Source organism: Eschrichtius robustus, chromosome 15, assembly GCF_028021215.1.
Source record: "Eschrichtius robustus isolate mEscRob2 chromosome 15, mEscRob2.pri, whole genome shotgun sequence".
Taxonomy (NCBI): domain Eukaryota; kingdom Metazoa; phylum Chordata; class Mammalia; order Artiodactyla; family Eschrichtiidae; genus Eschrichtius; species Eschrichtius robustus.
Window position 1 is genome coordinate 90,775,212 of NC_090838.1, and position 17,368 is coordinate 90,792,579.

Genomic DNA, 17,368 nt, shown 5'->3' on the forward strand with positions numbered 1-17,368 from the left:
CTGGGTTTAGGGGCCCCGGTGTCTAGTGGAACAGCTGGGGTAGGGGTAGATGGGAAGCGTCGAGAACATAAAAGAAAAATAAAAGGAAAGTATAATTTTTTACTTCTACATTATTGCACAAATCAATTTTTCTTTCTACTTGTGCACTGTTCAAAAACCTTCATTGTATAAGTAGTAAGACAGTTTATCGCTCGTGGGATAGTTCTGCGGTGTCGAAATGTGTTAGTTTCATTCACTGCCACTCGGACACACTCACTGAAGTATTTTCAGGTGGAGGATACAGAGGGAGGGCATCAGTGTAGGAGCTTGGATGCACACTTGTTCACAATCCTGCGTGCACGTTGGAATCATCTGGGAGGTTTAAAAACCCTGAGGTTTGGGCCTCAGCTGCAGAGTTTCTGATAGGACTGATCTGAGCGTTGGGTGGTCCAGATGCCCTCGGTGATTCTAATATGTGGGCCAGGTTTAGAGAACGGCCACCTAAACAGGAATAAACTAAGAGATGGGACATGTGATGAGTTCTCATAATACTATGTCACCAGCCCCAGATGTGAGCCAGTTCCTCTGAGAAAGAGGAACCATACATGTTCTAGAACCAGCTAAAATAAAAAGTGAGAAAATGTCATCATTCGAGGTCACAAGGCAGCATTAGGGCAGAGGTGCTGCTGCTGCTGTATCGTTTATGCTTTTTTCCATCGCAGAATGATCTGGAGCAGCTGAGGCCCAGGTTATCTCAATTCTTGAGTTTCTGATGTGGATATCAAGGGATGGGTTAGGGAAAGGAGTGCCTGCACAGCCTGGAAGGGATACAGGAAGGGGTGGTGTGTTCTATGAGGAAGGAAACAATCATCATTTACTCGGTGTCTCCTGGAAGGATGGCCTGGGTGGCTCTCAAAACAAGCTGGGGTCCAGTCACTTGCTGGAGGCACGAATTGGACGGGGAAGGGCCGCTTGGAGCCAAGCGCGCGCTGCCAGGACCCCAGCATCCTCCCCCCCCCCCCCCCACAGAGGTCTAGGTGTGACCCATTCATTGCATTCCTCTGAGTTCAAAACGAACTACCAAACGTAAAATAGACAGCTAGTGGGAAGCAACCGCATAGCGCAGGGAGATCAGCTCTGTGCTTTGTGACCCCCTGGGCGGGGGTGGGATGGGGAGGGTGGGAGGGAGGGAGATGCAGGAGGGAGGAGACGTGGGAACATATGTATATGTATAACTGATTCACTTTGTTATAGAGCAGAAACTAACACACCACTGTAAAGCAATTATACTCCAATAAAGATGTTAAAAAAAAAAACAAAAACGAACCGGTTGGGTAAGTAGGTTTTAAGCTTAAAAGCACACGAGGTCTGGCCAAGAAGTCTGGTATCAAGACTGTACCACTTGCACTGCTGCTTTTCCATTCAGGCGCTTAACTGTAACAATAAAAGTAGCAGGTGATTCGTGTAGTATCAACTCCGCGCCTGGCCCAGGTTTACAACATTAAATCCTTTAATCGCCCCAACCGCTCCACGAGGTGGGTGCTGTTACGATCCCTTTTCGCAGAAGAGGAAACAGAGGTTCGCAGAAGTTCCGACTCGTCCAAGTTCACAAAGCTCCGGAGGCCGGCCGCCGGTCAGGCTCGGGGACAGAAGGGTGAGTGTCGCTGGAGCCTGGGAGCCGGGAGCGCTGTTAGAAATCGTGCCCAGGGACCCCGCCGTGGAGGGGGGGCAACCGACTGGCGAGGTCTCGGTGAGTCGCTCCGTCTCAGTCCGGGGGGAGCGCGTGGCAGCCGTCCGGGGTCCCCCGCGGGGATGCCCGGGGAGGGCGGCACCGGAAAGGGCTGGCCGTCTCCCAGTCTCCCGAGTTGGGCGGGGTGGGAGCCGTCCCCGCCCCGCGGAGCCCGAGCCGGAGCCAGAGCCGCGCTTCCCGGGCGCGAGGGCGGAGCCGGCTGGGAGCGCACCGCCCGGGCCCGAGCGCGGGGATGTGATTCTCGCCCGGCTCCCAGGGCGCCCCCGCCCGGCCGGCCTCCCCGCTCGCTGCCCGCGGGGCGCCCAGGTAGGAGGACGCTGGGGTGCGGGGTCGGGGTTCAGGCGGGTAGGGTTTGGCAGGGGGGCGGGGGGGGGGGGGCGACTGTGGCTTTGGCACCTTCGCAGAGTCCCCTTTCCCTGTGCAGCGCGCAGAAAGCGTCCTTTCTGTTACCCTTGGTTGTCAGTTTGTTGTGTAAGAAGGTGATGGTAGTTTGATTTGTGGGTTTATTTTTATTTTTTGGCGGGGGGGGGGGGTTTATTCCTGTGTGAAGCAGGAGTAAAAGTTGTTCAAATCTGTCTTTGGGGAACTTGGCAATCTTTCTGGAGGGTTGTTCTAGGGTGTGTCTGTAAATTGCTTCCAGGCGTTTTAATCCGGCCAAATTCAACCGATTTGGGAGTGGCCCTCTTTGGGGTTTAGGGTCAAAAGTGTTGTCTTCTCGAGAAGATAAGGTGTGAATTCCCTAAACACAGTGGGGAGGGGTAACTTGTGACCCCTTCAGATGAAGGATGATGCTGGGTTGTGAAGCTACGGACACCAGGAAGACACTCATTCACAACAGGCATGTCCAGCACTTTACAGTTTATAAGGTCCTTTACACTTTTTTTTTTTACTTCAAATCTTTTTATTTGAAAGTATTTTGTATTTGATTTGTGTTACCAACACCCTAAGTAATTTTCTAATGTAAAGACAAGTTTGAAAAGGTACATTATTACATAGGAAGGGAGCTTTAAAAAGATATGGACCAATCCTGAAAGCAGCATGGCATGGAATAGTTATTTGACACTACATAGATTAGCACTTTGTCCATTTTATCCATATATATTATTTATAAGGTGCCTAAAATAGAAGGTTTAAAATTAGGTTAGTGATTATTTGTTTTAATATTTCGAATTTAATTAAAAAGTAGCTACATTAGATGTCTTTGTATGTGTTTAGGTACATTTTGCACATCTGCATGTGTCTGGAACTATTATATATATATATATATATATACCTATATACAACTCCTGACACAAACCTGAATTCTAGGTGTCAACGCTCCACATTTTAAACAGGAAGAACCCGGGGCTTGGAGAGAATATGGTGCCACAGAATAACGATTCCAGTCGAGGTCTGCGGGAATCCAGAATCTACTGAACCGCACCACTTTCTTCTGCCATGCCTGGGGGTCACATCCATTCAATGTGGTCAAACACTGTACAGTTCTTTTAGATTTACTTAAAAGACAGATGTGGAAATAGGTAGAACTGGGGTCTAACTGGTGAATAGGGAGATCCCATTTCTGAGCTCACATCTAGCCAGTGGCTGGCAATCCAGTGTGGCCTCGCCTGACCTAGAGGATAGAACTGGGGGGACACCCGGCTGCAGCCGCCAGGGGACTTGGCTGCTCCGCCTGAAGCAGAAACCAGCACATCTGGGGCCTGCAGGTCCGCCCTCTGCTAGGAGCCTCTGGGTTTGTGCTTTTGACATGAGCCTCGAAGGCCCTTTACACTTACTGCTCTTTTATCCTCCCAGCAGTCTTGTGAGAGACATGCAATTATCACCCTTCTGCTCCAGCGGAGGAAGCAGAAGCTTAAACAGGGTGGTTAACTTGTTGGAGGGCTGGCATCTAGAAGGAGACAGAGACCTCTGGACTCCACACCCTATGGCTTCTACTTTATGACATGATAGTTCCCAGTGGTCCTGCCTTCCAGAGCTTCTGGAAGGTGAATGTGCAAAATGGGACTCTGGGACCGTTAAGAAAATGAGAACTACGGGTGGCGCTGGGGAAGGTGGCTACCATTTCCCCACCCAATCTGCTGTGCAGCTACAGGCATCGTTTTCTCTCTGGACTCCTTTTAGTTTCTTATCTAGTATATCCTATTCAGTATTTCATTTAATATTCTGTATTCGTATCCTACCTTAAGTTTTGTGCTAGACAAAAACGTGGGGCCTTTGGGATGGGATTTGATGGAGAAGGGGTGTGGCAGTTGTGTGGGAGCCCTGATTTATTGTGTCTTGTTTGGCTGGGTGCCATTCTGCTGTGTGTGGAGCACCTCCCGCACCTGAATGTCCTCAGGGGGCCTCCGTGTGGTTCCAGAAAGGATACTTGACCTGAATTCTCACATGAATTTGGCAGAGGCAGGAAAAACCCTCCTCGTTTCTAATAGGCTCTGCAGGGCCCTTTGTGGGCTTTCTTTTATGGCTCTGAAACACGTAGCATCTTGAGTAATTCCTTCACTGTTGGTGAAACACTATTTAATTTTAGATTCACTTAACAAACGTTTATTGGATGTCTACTGTGTGCCGGGGACTGTTCCATGTACTGAGGATAGAGCAGTGAACAAGATAGATGCAAATTCCTGTCCTCTAATGGATGGGAGTCCTCTGGATGAAGTCACAGGACATTGGCGGTCTCTCTGCATAATGCGGTTCTTGGAAATTTGCCCCCTTGGACAAGGTGTGGGGAAACGGACTGCCCTCAGGCAGGACATCACTTGATATACTCTGGCTCAGCCATGGCCTTGGACCAGGACAGATGGAGAGCCTGTGACGGGGATGCATCGGTGGGAGGTGTGTCCACCTGGAAGTAGGTAGAGAGGTTGTGGAGAGAACATGTCATTGATCAAAGTGGCAGAGCTGGACAATCGCAGGGAAGCTACCATAGCATAGCGGGTAGGGGAGCGCAGAGGTTGTTATTATGATGGTACATGATAGACTCAATGTGAACTTGCCGCTTTGAAGGACAGAAATCATCAGGGGCTCTGCCCCACGATGCTCCCCATCTGCTGCTGTCAAGCAGGCACTTGCTTGCGTCTTCCTGTCGGCCCACCTTTGGATTCGGCGCTGTCCCCTCTTTTACGCATGCGGCAGAGTAACAGACAATTTTTTCATTCCTACCTGTTCTGGAAAGGATTTGTAAGATGCTATGAATTAACAATGGGAAGAAAGTAAAACAAGAATGGAGACAAAGAGGAGTCTAGAAATGTATAAAAGGTAAAGCTTGATGAACTATGTACTTGTTTTTATTGAAGTAGAGTTGACTTACAATAATTCAGGTGTATAGCAAAGTGGTTCCGTTATTCATCTATATAGATATTCTTTTTCATATTAGTTCCCATTATGGGTTATTACAAGATATTGAATATTGTCCCCTGTCCTTGTTGTTTAACTATCTTATACGTAGTAGTGTGTATCTTGTAAGGTGACCCAAGCGGGGCTGCAGGGGCGGAGGAAAGCACAGTGCCCGGCCGTGCTGGCTCCTCTGCACCGCCCCGGGGCCCTCCCAGCGCTGCTTGACCGGACGGCAGAGCAACCTAACGAGCATCTCGGGGTGCGCCCGGGTCCTGGTGTTTCTAAAGCCCCCAGGGTGGTTCTAACGAGTAGTCAAGGCCGACGGCAACAACACACTTTCCTGCAGGCTGTGGGAGAGGGGACACCTGGCAGAGCACAGCTGCCCGTGTCTTCAAGATGAAAAGGAAGTCCTCAGGAGATGCAAAAGCATTCTTGGTAGAGAGAAGCGGGAACTCTCTCCTGAAGGTCCCCATTTAAGAGGTACAAAGAGCGAGTTTCAGGGCATCTCTTCAGGGACCCCCGCTAAAAGTGCCGTTTGGTGCATTTCAGCGGGACTCAGGGTGCTGTTGATGGGGGTGAAGGAGCATCTTGGCACGCCGGGCTCTGCACCTCTGGCTTCCCAAACCAGAGAACTCATGGATCCCTGAAAATACAGCCGATGGCTCCTGACCAAGAGTCAAATTAAGAGTTAGATGCTGTCGCTTTAGACCAGTGCTTCTCGCCTCATTCGAAACCCAATACCCCCTTTGAATGCAAATATGGTAAACACCCTTTTACAATTCCAAAATGATATAATAAAACTTACCTACAACATAATTTCCAAATAATCAATATAATATAATCAATATAATAGTAGGTGTAAAGAATAAGTAAAGTAATTTGGGTTAAAGTGGTGTATTCTGGTGTGTGAATGCTTGGGCAGAGCCACACCAGGACCTGTGAGGTCAGCGGTGCTTTATGCAGACCGAGTGTGAGGACATGGGGCGCTGCCCGTGATGAGGACTGACTCCTGATCAAGGTCTAAGGTCTAAGGTCTAAGTGGTGGTCCAGGGCCAGCCCTCCCTCTGTTATCACAGTGGTTGCATCCCCCGGAAAATTCAGGGGGATGAAACTGTGTCAACAAAATATATTTTATCTGAGTGGAGCGTGGAGTGGGGTGCTAGGCTCCCAAAGTGGTAAACGATGCTTCTGTCGCCATGAATGTCTGCAGGACCCTGGAAGTCAAGGAGGATGAGGGACAGGTCTTCGCTGGGTAGGGCCGTTCCCGATGTGTAGCGTCCATTGTCTCCGCCACTAAATGGCTACCCAAAGGGTCCCCTTCCCCACAGTTTCCAAAATGTGCTCCCTCAGGGGAAATGCTGGCCCCATGGAGAACCACGGCTTTCACTGCATCACTAGGTGGTAAGCGATGAAAGCGCCAATGCAGGTGTGCGCCCTGAAATAGCAGGGCACTCATAGTAGCAGGTGTGAGCTGGCCGGCGGGGTGCGTGCGCGTGAACTGTCACAGGGTCGCAGAGGAGGTGATAGAAATCAGACCGGTGAGGGCCGCATGCAGCAGGGTTGTGGGGGGGGGGGTTGAGTGCTCAGAGGTACCCGGGAACTTTAGGGGGGATGGAAACAGTCTATATCCCAATGGAGGTGTTCCTGGTATATACAGTTGGCACAGTTTATGGAATTGTACACTTAAGATTTGTTGTGTGTTTCATCATATGCATGTTTTACTTCAATTAAAAAAACCCACAGGAGTGAAGACACTGGAAGATTCTTGTAGAGACTGTCTGGTCCTCTGAGACTCACCTGTAGTCGCCACTCTGTTCTCAGCTGACCAGAAGGCAGTGCTCGGGGCATTCTGTCTCTCACAGTTGACGTTTTGCAAGTCCTGTGTGGCCGGACTCAGTTCAGAGCCTTTGGCAAGTGTCTGGGTTGGGGCTATGCTTCAGGATGAGATTCTGGAAGGGGCAAGGCGGTGCCCTTAAAAGGTCACCAGGGATGGAGACCACAGTCACTCCCATCACCGGGTCTGGTTTCTCTTGTCCAGGAGCCCAAGGAAGGCAAGGTGGAGACCTTGCCAAACTCCAGCCTAGCGGTCAAGCCCACTCCTGTCTGTAGCCCTCTTGTGACGGTAGTTACTCCCTCTGTGCCTCATTTTCCCCTTTGCCCTTTTATTTATTTATTTATTTATTTATTTATTTATTTATTTATTTATTTATTTATTTAATTTATGGCTGTGTTGGGTCTTCGTTTCCTTGCGAGGGCTTTCTCTAGTTGTGGCAAGTGGGGACCACTCTTCATCGCGGTGCGCAGGCCTCTCACTATCGCGGCCTCTCTTGTTGCGGAGCACAGGCTCCAGACGCGCAGGCTCAGTAATTGTGGCTCTCGGGCCTAGTTGCTCTGCGGCATGTGGGATCTTCCCAGACCAGGGCTCGAACCCGTGTCCCCTGCATTGGCAGGCAGATTCTCAACCACTGCGCCACCAGGGAAGCCCCCCTTTGCCCTTAAAACCCACATGACACCACCAATCTGGTGGCTTTGAGCCGTGTGAGAGCTGAATAACTTAGATTTCCTAGCAACACCGGAAATCTCTGTGGCTATTTTTATTTTATTTTCATGTCCTGTACATGATACCATTATGATAAAAAAAAAAAAAAAAAAAAAAAAAGCAACTTTCCTTGTCCTGTTTGGGTAAATAAGTCAAATAGTTCTGTGAGCTAGCCTTTTGGATCTGTCCCCTGAGAGGAGGATCACCAACATTTCAGGGTTTTTTGGATTTTCTGAGAGGATAAGTGTTCCTTTTACCTCTGTGGTGGGAGTGGTTTTGTTTGCTCAGAGCTGTGGAAAGCTTTTTCTTGGGGGGAGATCCGTGACAGCCATGCCGACCACATAGTCGGGGTTCGGGATGTCTGTGTGTTGTTCATCTCTGCAGAATGGGAACAGTCATCATGTCACGTCGGGGGCACACCGTGGCGACCCCCAGGCGGTCACGTTCATGTTCTCCTTCCCCGTATGGAGCTGTCCTGGGGCCCCCTCCATCCTTGGGGCTGGGCTGCTCTGTGTGCCTGGCCTGGTGGGTGTGAGTCTGTGGGACCCCAGTGCATCCGTTTCTCATGGTTGGGACGGAATAGAGATGACCACGGTGCTTACGCAGGATAGTGCCTCTCCGATCTTACCTCCAAAATACTCCTCTTGGGGAGTGAAGAGTAGATGCTCAACCCAGCACTCCACGGTATCACCTTAAGGGATAGTTCTTTGCCTCATGTTTTTGTTTTTGTTTTTTGACTGACACCAAGCATTGTAAATGGATGACCACAACAAAAGCAACAATGATTGCAATTACCAAACACGAAACACACTCATGCTATGTCATAATATTGACATTCAGTCCAGTAATCCTCCACTGTAACAGCGCCTTTACTTTGCAGTGAAAATTGATTTGTATATTTTTTGTCTCTCAGTCCTTGTGGGATTTTTTTTTTTTTTATTCAAACAGAAAGTCACAAAAATTATACTCATCCTCATCGGTTCACTCAGTCCCATGTAATTAATTTTTCTTTTTCATCTTGATCTTTTGTTAGCACTTTTATGAGTTCATCAGTTTTTCATTAGAGTTCTGAAAATGCTTATTCATTCAGTTCAGCAGTACAGCCAGTTACCAGAAACCTGCACTTGTCAGAGTCTTTTCCATGAATTCCTTGAAGATGAAACCCTTTTATAGGAACACATTTGCAAAAGCTTCAGAGTACACCCAGAACTGTCTGTAAATGACAAAAGACTTAAAAATGACCACGGTTAAAGATCTGATGAAAGTTCATAATAATGCAATTGACAAGGAAATTTAGTTATTTCTGAGATACACATTTTAAAGTAATAACTAGAATTATGACTTATTATACCAGAACATATAAGATTTTTAGAAATTTCATGTAATGTCTGAAACATTTATATTAACATATTTCCATACAAATAACCCAATGAAAGTTTAGTCTTAGTTGTTTTGTTTGTTTGTTTATACTGCAGGTTCTTATTAGTCATCAATTTTATACACATCAGTGTATACATGTCAATCCCAATCGCCCAATTCAGCACACCACCATCCCCACCCCACCGCGGTTTTCCCCCCTTGGTGTCCATATGTCTGTTCTCTACATCTGTGTCTCAATTTCTGCCCTGCAAACCGGCTCATCTGTACCATTTTTCTAGGTTCCACATACATGCGTTAATATACGATATTTGTTTTTCTCTTTCTGACTTACTTCACTCTGTATGACAGTCTCTAGATCCATCCACGTCTCCACAAATGACTCAATTTCGTTCCTTTTTATGGCTGAGTAATATTCCATTGTATATATGTACCACATCTTCTTTATCCATTCATCTGTCGATGGGCATTTAGGTTGCTTCCATGACTTGGCTATTGTAAATAGTGCTGCAATGAACATTGGGGTGCATGTGTCTTTTTGAATTATGTTTTTCTCTGGGTATATGCCCAGTAGTGGGATTGCTGGATCATATGGTAATTCTATTTTTAGTTTTTTAAGGAACCTCCATACTGTTCTCCATAGTGGCTGTATCAATTTACATTCCCACCAACAGTCTTTGCCTCATGTTTTATCTCTTGGAGATTTTTCTTTCCTCTTCATGACATAGCCCTGTATCCTCTAATATAAAAATAATAACTCCCCCTAGAAAAGCTTCAGGGAGAATCCTGACCCCTGGAAGACGGGCTCTGAGTTCCCTGGCCATCTACAGCTTCTCTGGGGGGGGATTTGTAGCTCTAGTTTAAAAAAACAAGGACTTGTGTAAACACAGAATTCTAAAGTATTTCCCACCATCGTGTAGTTCCCTGGCTTTATAAGTTCCCAAAACTGACATTTTTGGTCTGAACAATATCGACTGTTTAATAGCTGGTTGAATGCTGGTAACAGGTGAACATCATAATTATGAGCTTCATTTTAATACCGTCATCCATTCCCCGTGCATGTTTCCACTGATTTTCAATAGAACATGTGGGTGGTGACATTTCATGAGCTGAAGAACCTGCCTTATAGTCCTTGCTTTCCCCAGGGGCTCATCCACTGTACCTGCTTAGTTATAGGTGAATTAGTTGGAGCGTCATTCTCTGAATATTTTCCCATGATGTCCGATATACGTGGAGGCCACGTTGATTAATGTTTGGGATGAGAAGTTGTAGTAAATAATGCCGTCCGTGTCTTTACGCGGTGCTCAGTGTGGAGAGTGAGTAGGCATGAGGTGGAAATGTGGAAAGTACCATTAGGATTTCCTTTTATATTTAGGAGGCGGGGCTCTGCTACTTAAGGTCCCTGGAAGAGGATGGGGCCCCCTAGTGTTGTCATGTCTCTCCTTGGGTTTCTCCAGAAACTTCCCTTAGACCTGGCAGGAGAGATCCCACCCAGGCCCTGTACTTTGGAGGGTTCTGTTCTGTTTCTCAGAGCCGGCTGCTGGCCTCGGCATGGCTAGGAGTCTGTAGGGCCAAGATGGTCCAGGGTCCAGGGATGGTCCAGGGGCCCAAGATAACCTGGACTTGGATTCCAGGGCATGTGCAACCCTCTTTCCTGGGTTGTCCACTGGGGACTCCACTGCCTGAGGGCCTCCCTGGTCTGCAGAGTGGCCAGGGCCAGTCAGGAGGATGTGTGCCTGTATGCACACTCAGGGCCCTCACAACATGGGATGGAGCTGGGGGCAGGCCAGGGAGTCAGGCTTGGAGTTTACTGTAGATAGGAACTGCTCAAGCCCCACTGGACACTGCTCCCTGTAGACCCTGTGTGGGAGGGTGCAGCCCGGACACTGGGCCCACGTAACAGTGTGTCTTCATGCATCTGGGGCGCATCTGCTGTGCGCCACCTCAGTCCTCTGCCTGGCTTTTGTTCTGGAAGGCAAGAGTCACAGAGAGGGGGAATTCCTCAGAAACAAGAAGGAAATTCCTTAGAAACAAGAAGGAAATTCCTCAAGAATAAGAAGGCCTTAACAGATGCTCTGTGGCCACAAAGTAGGAGCAAATGCCCTGCCCCGCCCTTCACTGTGGCTCTGGGACTTGAGGAAACCCCTTGGGTTCTCATGACAGCACCCCACCCCCATGTCTCTTTTCCTTTGTCTGCACTGGGTGTGGAACTTCTTGCAGTGACAGCAAGGCACTATGGATAAAGTCAGTCCTTCCCGGAAGGGGGGGGCTTTGGTTGGGGCCAGTATGCTCACTGTAAATTCTCATGCTTAATCTCTGTTCTTATAAATTAGCTCACTTTGAAGTTTCTCATTCTGGGTCTAGGAGGAAATTGCTCTATGCCTCACATTTGTACTTTCACTTTGTCTTTAATAAGCCACTAGCCTTCTATGTATGTTCCATGTGCCACATAGGCATGCTGTGATTACTAGTTTCCAAACGGTATCACCAAAAAGCAACGGGAGCTGTGCTTGGGGAGCTCAGCAGGGCTGGCTTTTGCAGCGAGCGTCGTAGAAAGTCGCGCCTTGTGTTTCCACTCCACGGTGCACTGTCGTGAGCGGGCCAGGCTGCTGGAGGTGGGGCGAGTAGCCGAGGCCTGTGGACCCAGGTCCCCCCACGACGGCCCTGGGTCGGGCAGTGGGGTACCTCAGTGCACTGCTGCACCCCTGCACATCAGCTGGAAGCTGCTATGGAGGGGATGTTAGCAGGTCTGGGAAACTTCGTATGTGGTATAGGCATCCTACATCGAGGCAGGAAAGGAGGCCGGGCGGTGTCTCAGGGCTTGTTCATTGATTGGGGGAATTAATCGTTTTATGTGGACAGTTCACCTGAAAAATAACACAGTGGAATAATTCGGTGACTCTTTGTTGTCGATATTTTCTAAAAGGACAGTTTGAATTTTATTACAAACCGATTTCAAAACTCACCGTGGACATTGCTAGGTTGTCGCCTCTGGACGCGGGCGGGGAGTGAGGCTCACCCAGTATCCCTTCTGGCATTGAAGTGCTCCTCCTGCAGTCCTGCTTCTGCTGCCCTTTCCCGCAGAGCCGCCCTGCCTTCCAGCTGTGAGCCTTTGTCCCACGCCTTAAGAAGTGGCCCACCGTCTCCAGCATGAGTCTCGGCCGGCTCCAGCCCCCAGTGACGGTTCCCCTCGAACTTCTCTTCTCTGACTCACACGTGTACCCGTATCCCATCCGCCCCCGCCTCGATTCCAGGCGGGTTTTGGTCTCTCTTTGGTCTAGTGCAAAGATGGTAGGCGGGTTCCTTCCTTCGCTCCCTCCCTTTCTCTTTCCTTCTGCCCTTTCTCCCGCAAGTATTTCTTGAGCTCTTCCCTCGTGCAGGATGTGTAGGAGTGGGCCCTGCTCCCAGGAGTTCGGGAGAGGAGTGGGTGTGCCCTGTACCCTTCTCTCCTGGCCAGGTAGGACAGTCCAGCGACCAGGGGAGCCGTCCGGCGCGGCCAGAGCCCTGCGTCCCCGCGCCCACGTCTGAGACACCCGGTGCAGAGTGCCAGGGAGAACCCGTGTGACTTGGTGCTCTTGGCTGTGGAGGAAGGGGTGTGTGCGGGGGCCCCTGGGAGAGGCTCTTGATCAGAATCCGCTCAGAGCTGGTCAGAAGTCACAGGAGAAGCCAGCCAACTAGGAAGGGTCGCATCGAATGGCAGTCCTGGGAGGCATTGTGCAGGCACTGAGGACGCAGAAGGGCACAGGCCTTACAGATGCACCAGAGAGGAGACTGCCAGGAAGGTGATGGAGGAGTGGGGGTGGACCCTCATCCCTGGGAGTCTGGAAGGAGGGGCGGTGGGTGCAGCCACGTGCTGCAGAGCCTTCCAGTAAGATGGGGACGGGGGGGCCCTTTGCATGGAGCAACCAGGAGCGTGTGGTGGCCTGGGCTGTTCATTTCACAGGGGCCGTGAGACTGGGGGGGCAGAGGGCAGGCCATTCCGCAGTGGATATGAAAATCCTTTTAAGAAGTTTCTGGAGCAAAGAGGAAGAGGGAAGCGAAGTGGTTAGAGGGCTGTGGGGTGTCCTTCCCTGCAGAAGGTTTCCTGGGCCTTCCAAACAAATCCGGTCCGCTTGCCCGTCCATCCCTCCCCGAGTCTGTTAATTTCTCCCAGACGTCATCCACGGGACCGCCATCAGCTGCGGTCATTCTGGGCCACACGACTGGAGGTGGGGAGGGCCCTTTGCTGGGCCTGCAGACGGGACTATCTGGGAGGCTTGTCTTTGATCTCGTGTCCTGTTATGATTCATGATGACGAGCTCTGACACCTTGATGGGATGCCCTGTACTTTCTCTTAAGTCCAAAATGAATAACAAGGGTGGCATTTAGCACGTGTAGCCTAAGCAGAATGTTTGGCGTTGAATTAGGCTGTTTTATCCACTGGGCGTTAAAAGGCCTTATGCTGAGGCCTTACAAGCTTCTCAGAGGCCTAAGGAAATGATTCAGACCTGAGAAAAAAATATTACACTCCAAAACACTAAAAGGAAACTTCAAAACCAGGGAATGAATGGTGAAACGTCTCGAGGACGTCACAGTAGGGCATTCCCAGCTCAGCTTTTTAGAAGTTATCTTAAGTTATGTAATTTGGAATGCCAGTGTGTTAATATGCTTGGTGCAAAGGAAGAGTGAAGATTCTGAGGGTGTGACTGTTATTAAACAGGGCCTGGAAGGTTTTCCTGGCATCTGGTGTGTTTCCCTGAGCATTATTCTCCAGGTGCGTTAAGTGGCCAGGTGCGTTAAGTGGCCAGGTGTGTTAAGTGGCCAGGTGCGTTAAAAGTGGCCAGGTGTGTTAAGTGGTGGGCTCCCCGAGGTGGTTTGACTCATCCCTGTGTGCAGCAAAGTGCCAGGTGTGTGCATTTAATCAAAACAAACTAGAGGTTGTCATATATACACTATAGATACTATGTATAAGATAGATAACTAATGAGAACCTACTGGATAGCACAGGGAACTCTACTCAGTGCTCTGTGGTGACCTACATGGGAAGGAGATCCAAAAGAGGGGATATATGTATACGTATAGCTGACTCACTTTGCTGTACGGCAGAAACTAACACAACATTGTAAAGCAACTGTACTCCAATAAAAATTAATAAAAAACTAGGGGTTGTCAGCCTCTGTATTCTTCACCCCTGACTTGATTTTCTGAAACTGTTTTCTCAAAGGACTGTGGAACACGTGCCCTTTAAACAGGTGTCTCATCTTTGTAAGCTTGTTTTGTTTTTTTGGACCCCTTGAGATCTGTGTGGTGGTCGGGGACTTGAGGTTCTTTGTTCCAGCTCATGCTTGTGTGTGCATTTCCTTCCCCAGGTAGATGCGCCCCCGGAAGATGGTGACTCCTTCGTAAGGAGCAGGTCACTTCCTACGAGACAAGGCCTTCTCCACAGTTACTGGGCTGATTCACCCCAGGGGCCCGCCGGCCTTTTCTCGTCAACAGCTGAAGTCCTCCACCCTGTTTCAGGTAGTTCTGGACTATTTCCCATTGTATACCAAATATTTTGGTTTTGGCGGTACATTTTTCTTTGGGACATCTCCGTGGTTTTGTCTGATTTCTGAAGGGGTCTGTGAACCCATTAAGAAGCACTGCTCACCCGCTTTCTCGGGGTCGCCTCCCCTTCAGCTTCAGCTGTGACCACGTGACGGTGGCTCCCAGTGCAGATCTGAGCTGCCTCAATTCCAGATCATCCCGGGTTCCATGTCCATTTCACTGAATTTCCACCTCACAATCGAATTCTTGATTTCTGTTACATGGTCTCAGGAGACCCAGGCCGGTGGTGCAGTGAGGGACACCCCAGGCATCTCCTCGGCTGTGTGGGTGCTGGAACCTGCCCTCCACCCCTGCCCTGCCCTTGCTGGTCACACCTGAGGGAATCAGGGCCGGTGGGTCCCGGACCCCTTCTCTGGCTTGCCTCTGAGTGGGTCTCAGATTTGCCCCCTTCCGTCTGTCTGTCACTGCTGGCCGCTCATGCCTGCATCCCTGCTCATCTACAGCCCTTCCTTCCCCAGACACCTGCTCTCCCGTTTATATTCCACATGGCTGCCAAAATTTCCTTAAAAAACGAAAATCTGATCGTATACCACTCTGTGGCTTAAAACCATTAAGTGATTGTTTTGCCACCTACAAATGGCAGTCTCAACTGTCAGCAAGGCCCTTCGCGTCCTGGGCACTTTCCGTCTCTCCAGCTTTGCCTCTTGGCACCTCACCTTTGTTTTTTTTTTTGGCCGCACCCAGCACGGCACGTGGGATCTTGGTTCCCCGACCAGGGATTGAACCTGCGCTCCCTGCAGTGGAGGCGCGGAGTCTTAGCCACTGGGCCGCCAGGGAAGTCCCGGCGCCTCACCTTTGACTTATGCTCCGGAACATGATGAATCTCCCCCGTGCTCTCCCCACCGTGAGGCTCACCTGGTCCAGAAGCCCTCCTTCAGGGCGTGTTAGGCCCTGTCTCCCCTCCAACCTGGGGCATCTCTCTCCCCGTGGACAGTCAGTCCCACATTGTGGTGTAACTCCGCAGACATGTCCACCCTCCCTGCTGGCTGGTGAGCTCCTCGAGCCCCTGGGTCATTATTCCTAGTTTTGTTTCCAGGACCAAGTGTACACACAGGCATGTAGTAGATCTTCCATATACAGTTGTTGATTTGGCAGCAGATGAATAAGGAAATGAATGGATATCTGAGAACATTTTACCAAAACTTACATCTGTCATCAGAGCGTGGGGTGACGTATAATAACTAATTCAGAGTGTGACCATTTGCCAGACAATGTTCTAAACCCTTCATCTGTGACAACTCACTTAGTCCCCACAACAGCCTTCAAGGACAAATACTGTTATCGTCATCCCCATTTTGTCCAAAGGGGGAACTGCGACACAAAGGCTGAACTTTTATCCAGTGTGCCAGTGATGGGTATGTGGGATGTATTGCGTGATCACATGTGGCTGACGGCTAAATTGTGACCATCTTGAAGAGCAGGTTCTTGTTTTACATTTCACTTTATTTATTTTGAATTTTTAAAATTATTTTTGTCCCTGGCACTAGCATATACAGCCTGGCATACAGGCTGTGTATGCTGGTATACAGCAGAACACAAATGTTGTTGAGGGATTTTCTGATTTGGCCTGGTATACAGCAGAACACAAATGTTGTTGAGGGATTTTCTGATTTCGCCAGCCTTTCAAGGACTAGCAGGGTGAAGGCTAGTCAGGTTTGGCTTCACCCTTGGAATTTTTTATTGTTTGGGGACATACGGGGGTTTTTGTTCATTTTTTTGTTTAGTTTGGCCTTGGATGGTACGTCTTTACCTGCTTCCTCTACACTGTCTGCAGTCATGGCACTCGTAACCCCCATCCCGTGGCCTGGAGCCGACCCCCTTGCCCTAGGATCCTGGAGACTGACAGGGATTCAGAAGGTCCCCTACTGAGGGGAAGGGGCTTCTCTCACCGCCCTGCTTTTTCCCAGAGCAGTTCCAGGGCAGGCGAAGTAAAACCTGGAGCCCTGGGGCCAGGCTCCTGCATTTTATGGACTATTAGATAGGAAGGGGTCTGAAGTCATCCAGCTCATTGCCAACCTGTGCAGACGAGGAAACTGAGGCTCAGGAGGAGTGTGTCCAAGATCACACTGTCCTTGGACTTGCAATTATTAAACGTTGTTTGCCCACAATTAATTTGGAATTATATCTCCAGACACACTCTGTATGAATTTAGCCTGGCACCTTCCTTGTCTTCTCCCCTGCCCACTCATCGAACAAGCCAGAGCTTGTGACTAAATGAACTAACACCTGGCAGAGTGCAGTTGATTTTGTGGTGTCTTTAATAAATTAATGTGAGTAATGGATTGGCCTGGAACAGGTAATTGGGAAATGTTTTAACCCTTTATTTACTTCCTTCTAGCCTAGAAATTTAGAACACAGTTCCTCAGGGTTACAGAAATAGTTAATAAGCCAGACTGCAAGACGTCAAAGCCTCCTATCTTATTTAATAATCTGAATACAGGTTCAAGGTAAATATGATAATAATACTCTTAATCTAGACTAATTCGGGAGAAGGCTGATTTATGTGAGTAAAATGTCAGAATTACAGGATACTAACGGAATGTGGTCTCATGGCTCTGAGACAGGTTTCAAGGCTTGAATCAGGTACAGGGATTACTGTCCTCATGCTGGGGGTAAACTGAGGAGAATGCGAATGGGGGTGTCTCTCACGCTTAGATTGCCTTCTTTTTCCCTGCATTTGCAGGCACACCTTGGAGATATTGTGGTTTTGGTTCCAGATCACCACAATAAAGCTTATATCGCAATAAAGTGAGTCACACGAAATTTTTGTTTCCCAGTGCATATAAAAGTTATGTTTACACTAT

At 49.0% G+C, this 17,368-nt stretch overlaps 1 protein-coding gene across 2 annotated transcripts in view; it reads left to right on the forward strand.

Moving 5' to 3' along the window:
• Positions 1-1,916: 1,916 nt before the first annotated feature.
• The window catches only part of IL1R1 (interleukin 1 receptor type 1), a 47,163-nt gene continuing 31,711 nt past the window's right edge, over positions 1,917-17,368 (forward strand). Inside the window, exons 1-3 of one of the 2 annotated variants that reach the window (XM_068564031.1) lie at positions 1,917-2,035; positions 14,327-14,477; positions 17,248-17,312. The gene's annotated coding sequence lies outside the window, so the exon portion shown is untranslated. The remainder of the gene's footprint in view (positions 2,036-14,326; positions 14,478-17,247; positions 17,313-17,368) is intronic. The other variant, XM_068564032.1, reaches the window with a different exon arrangement.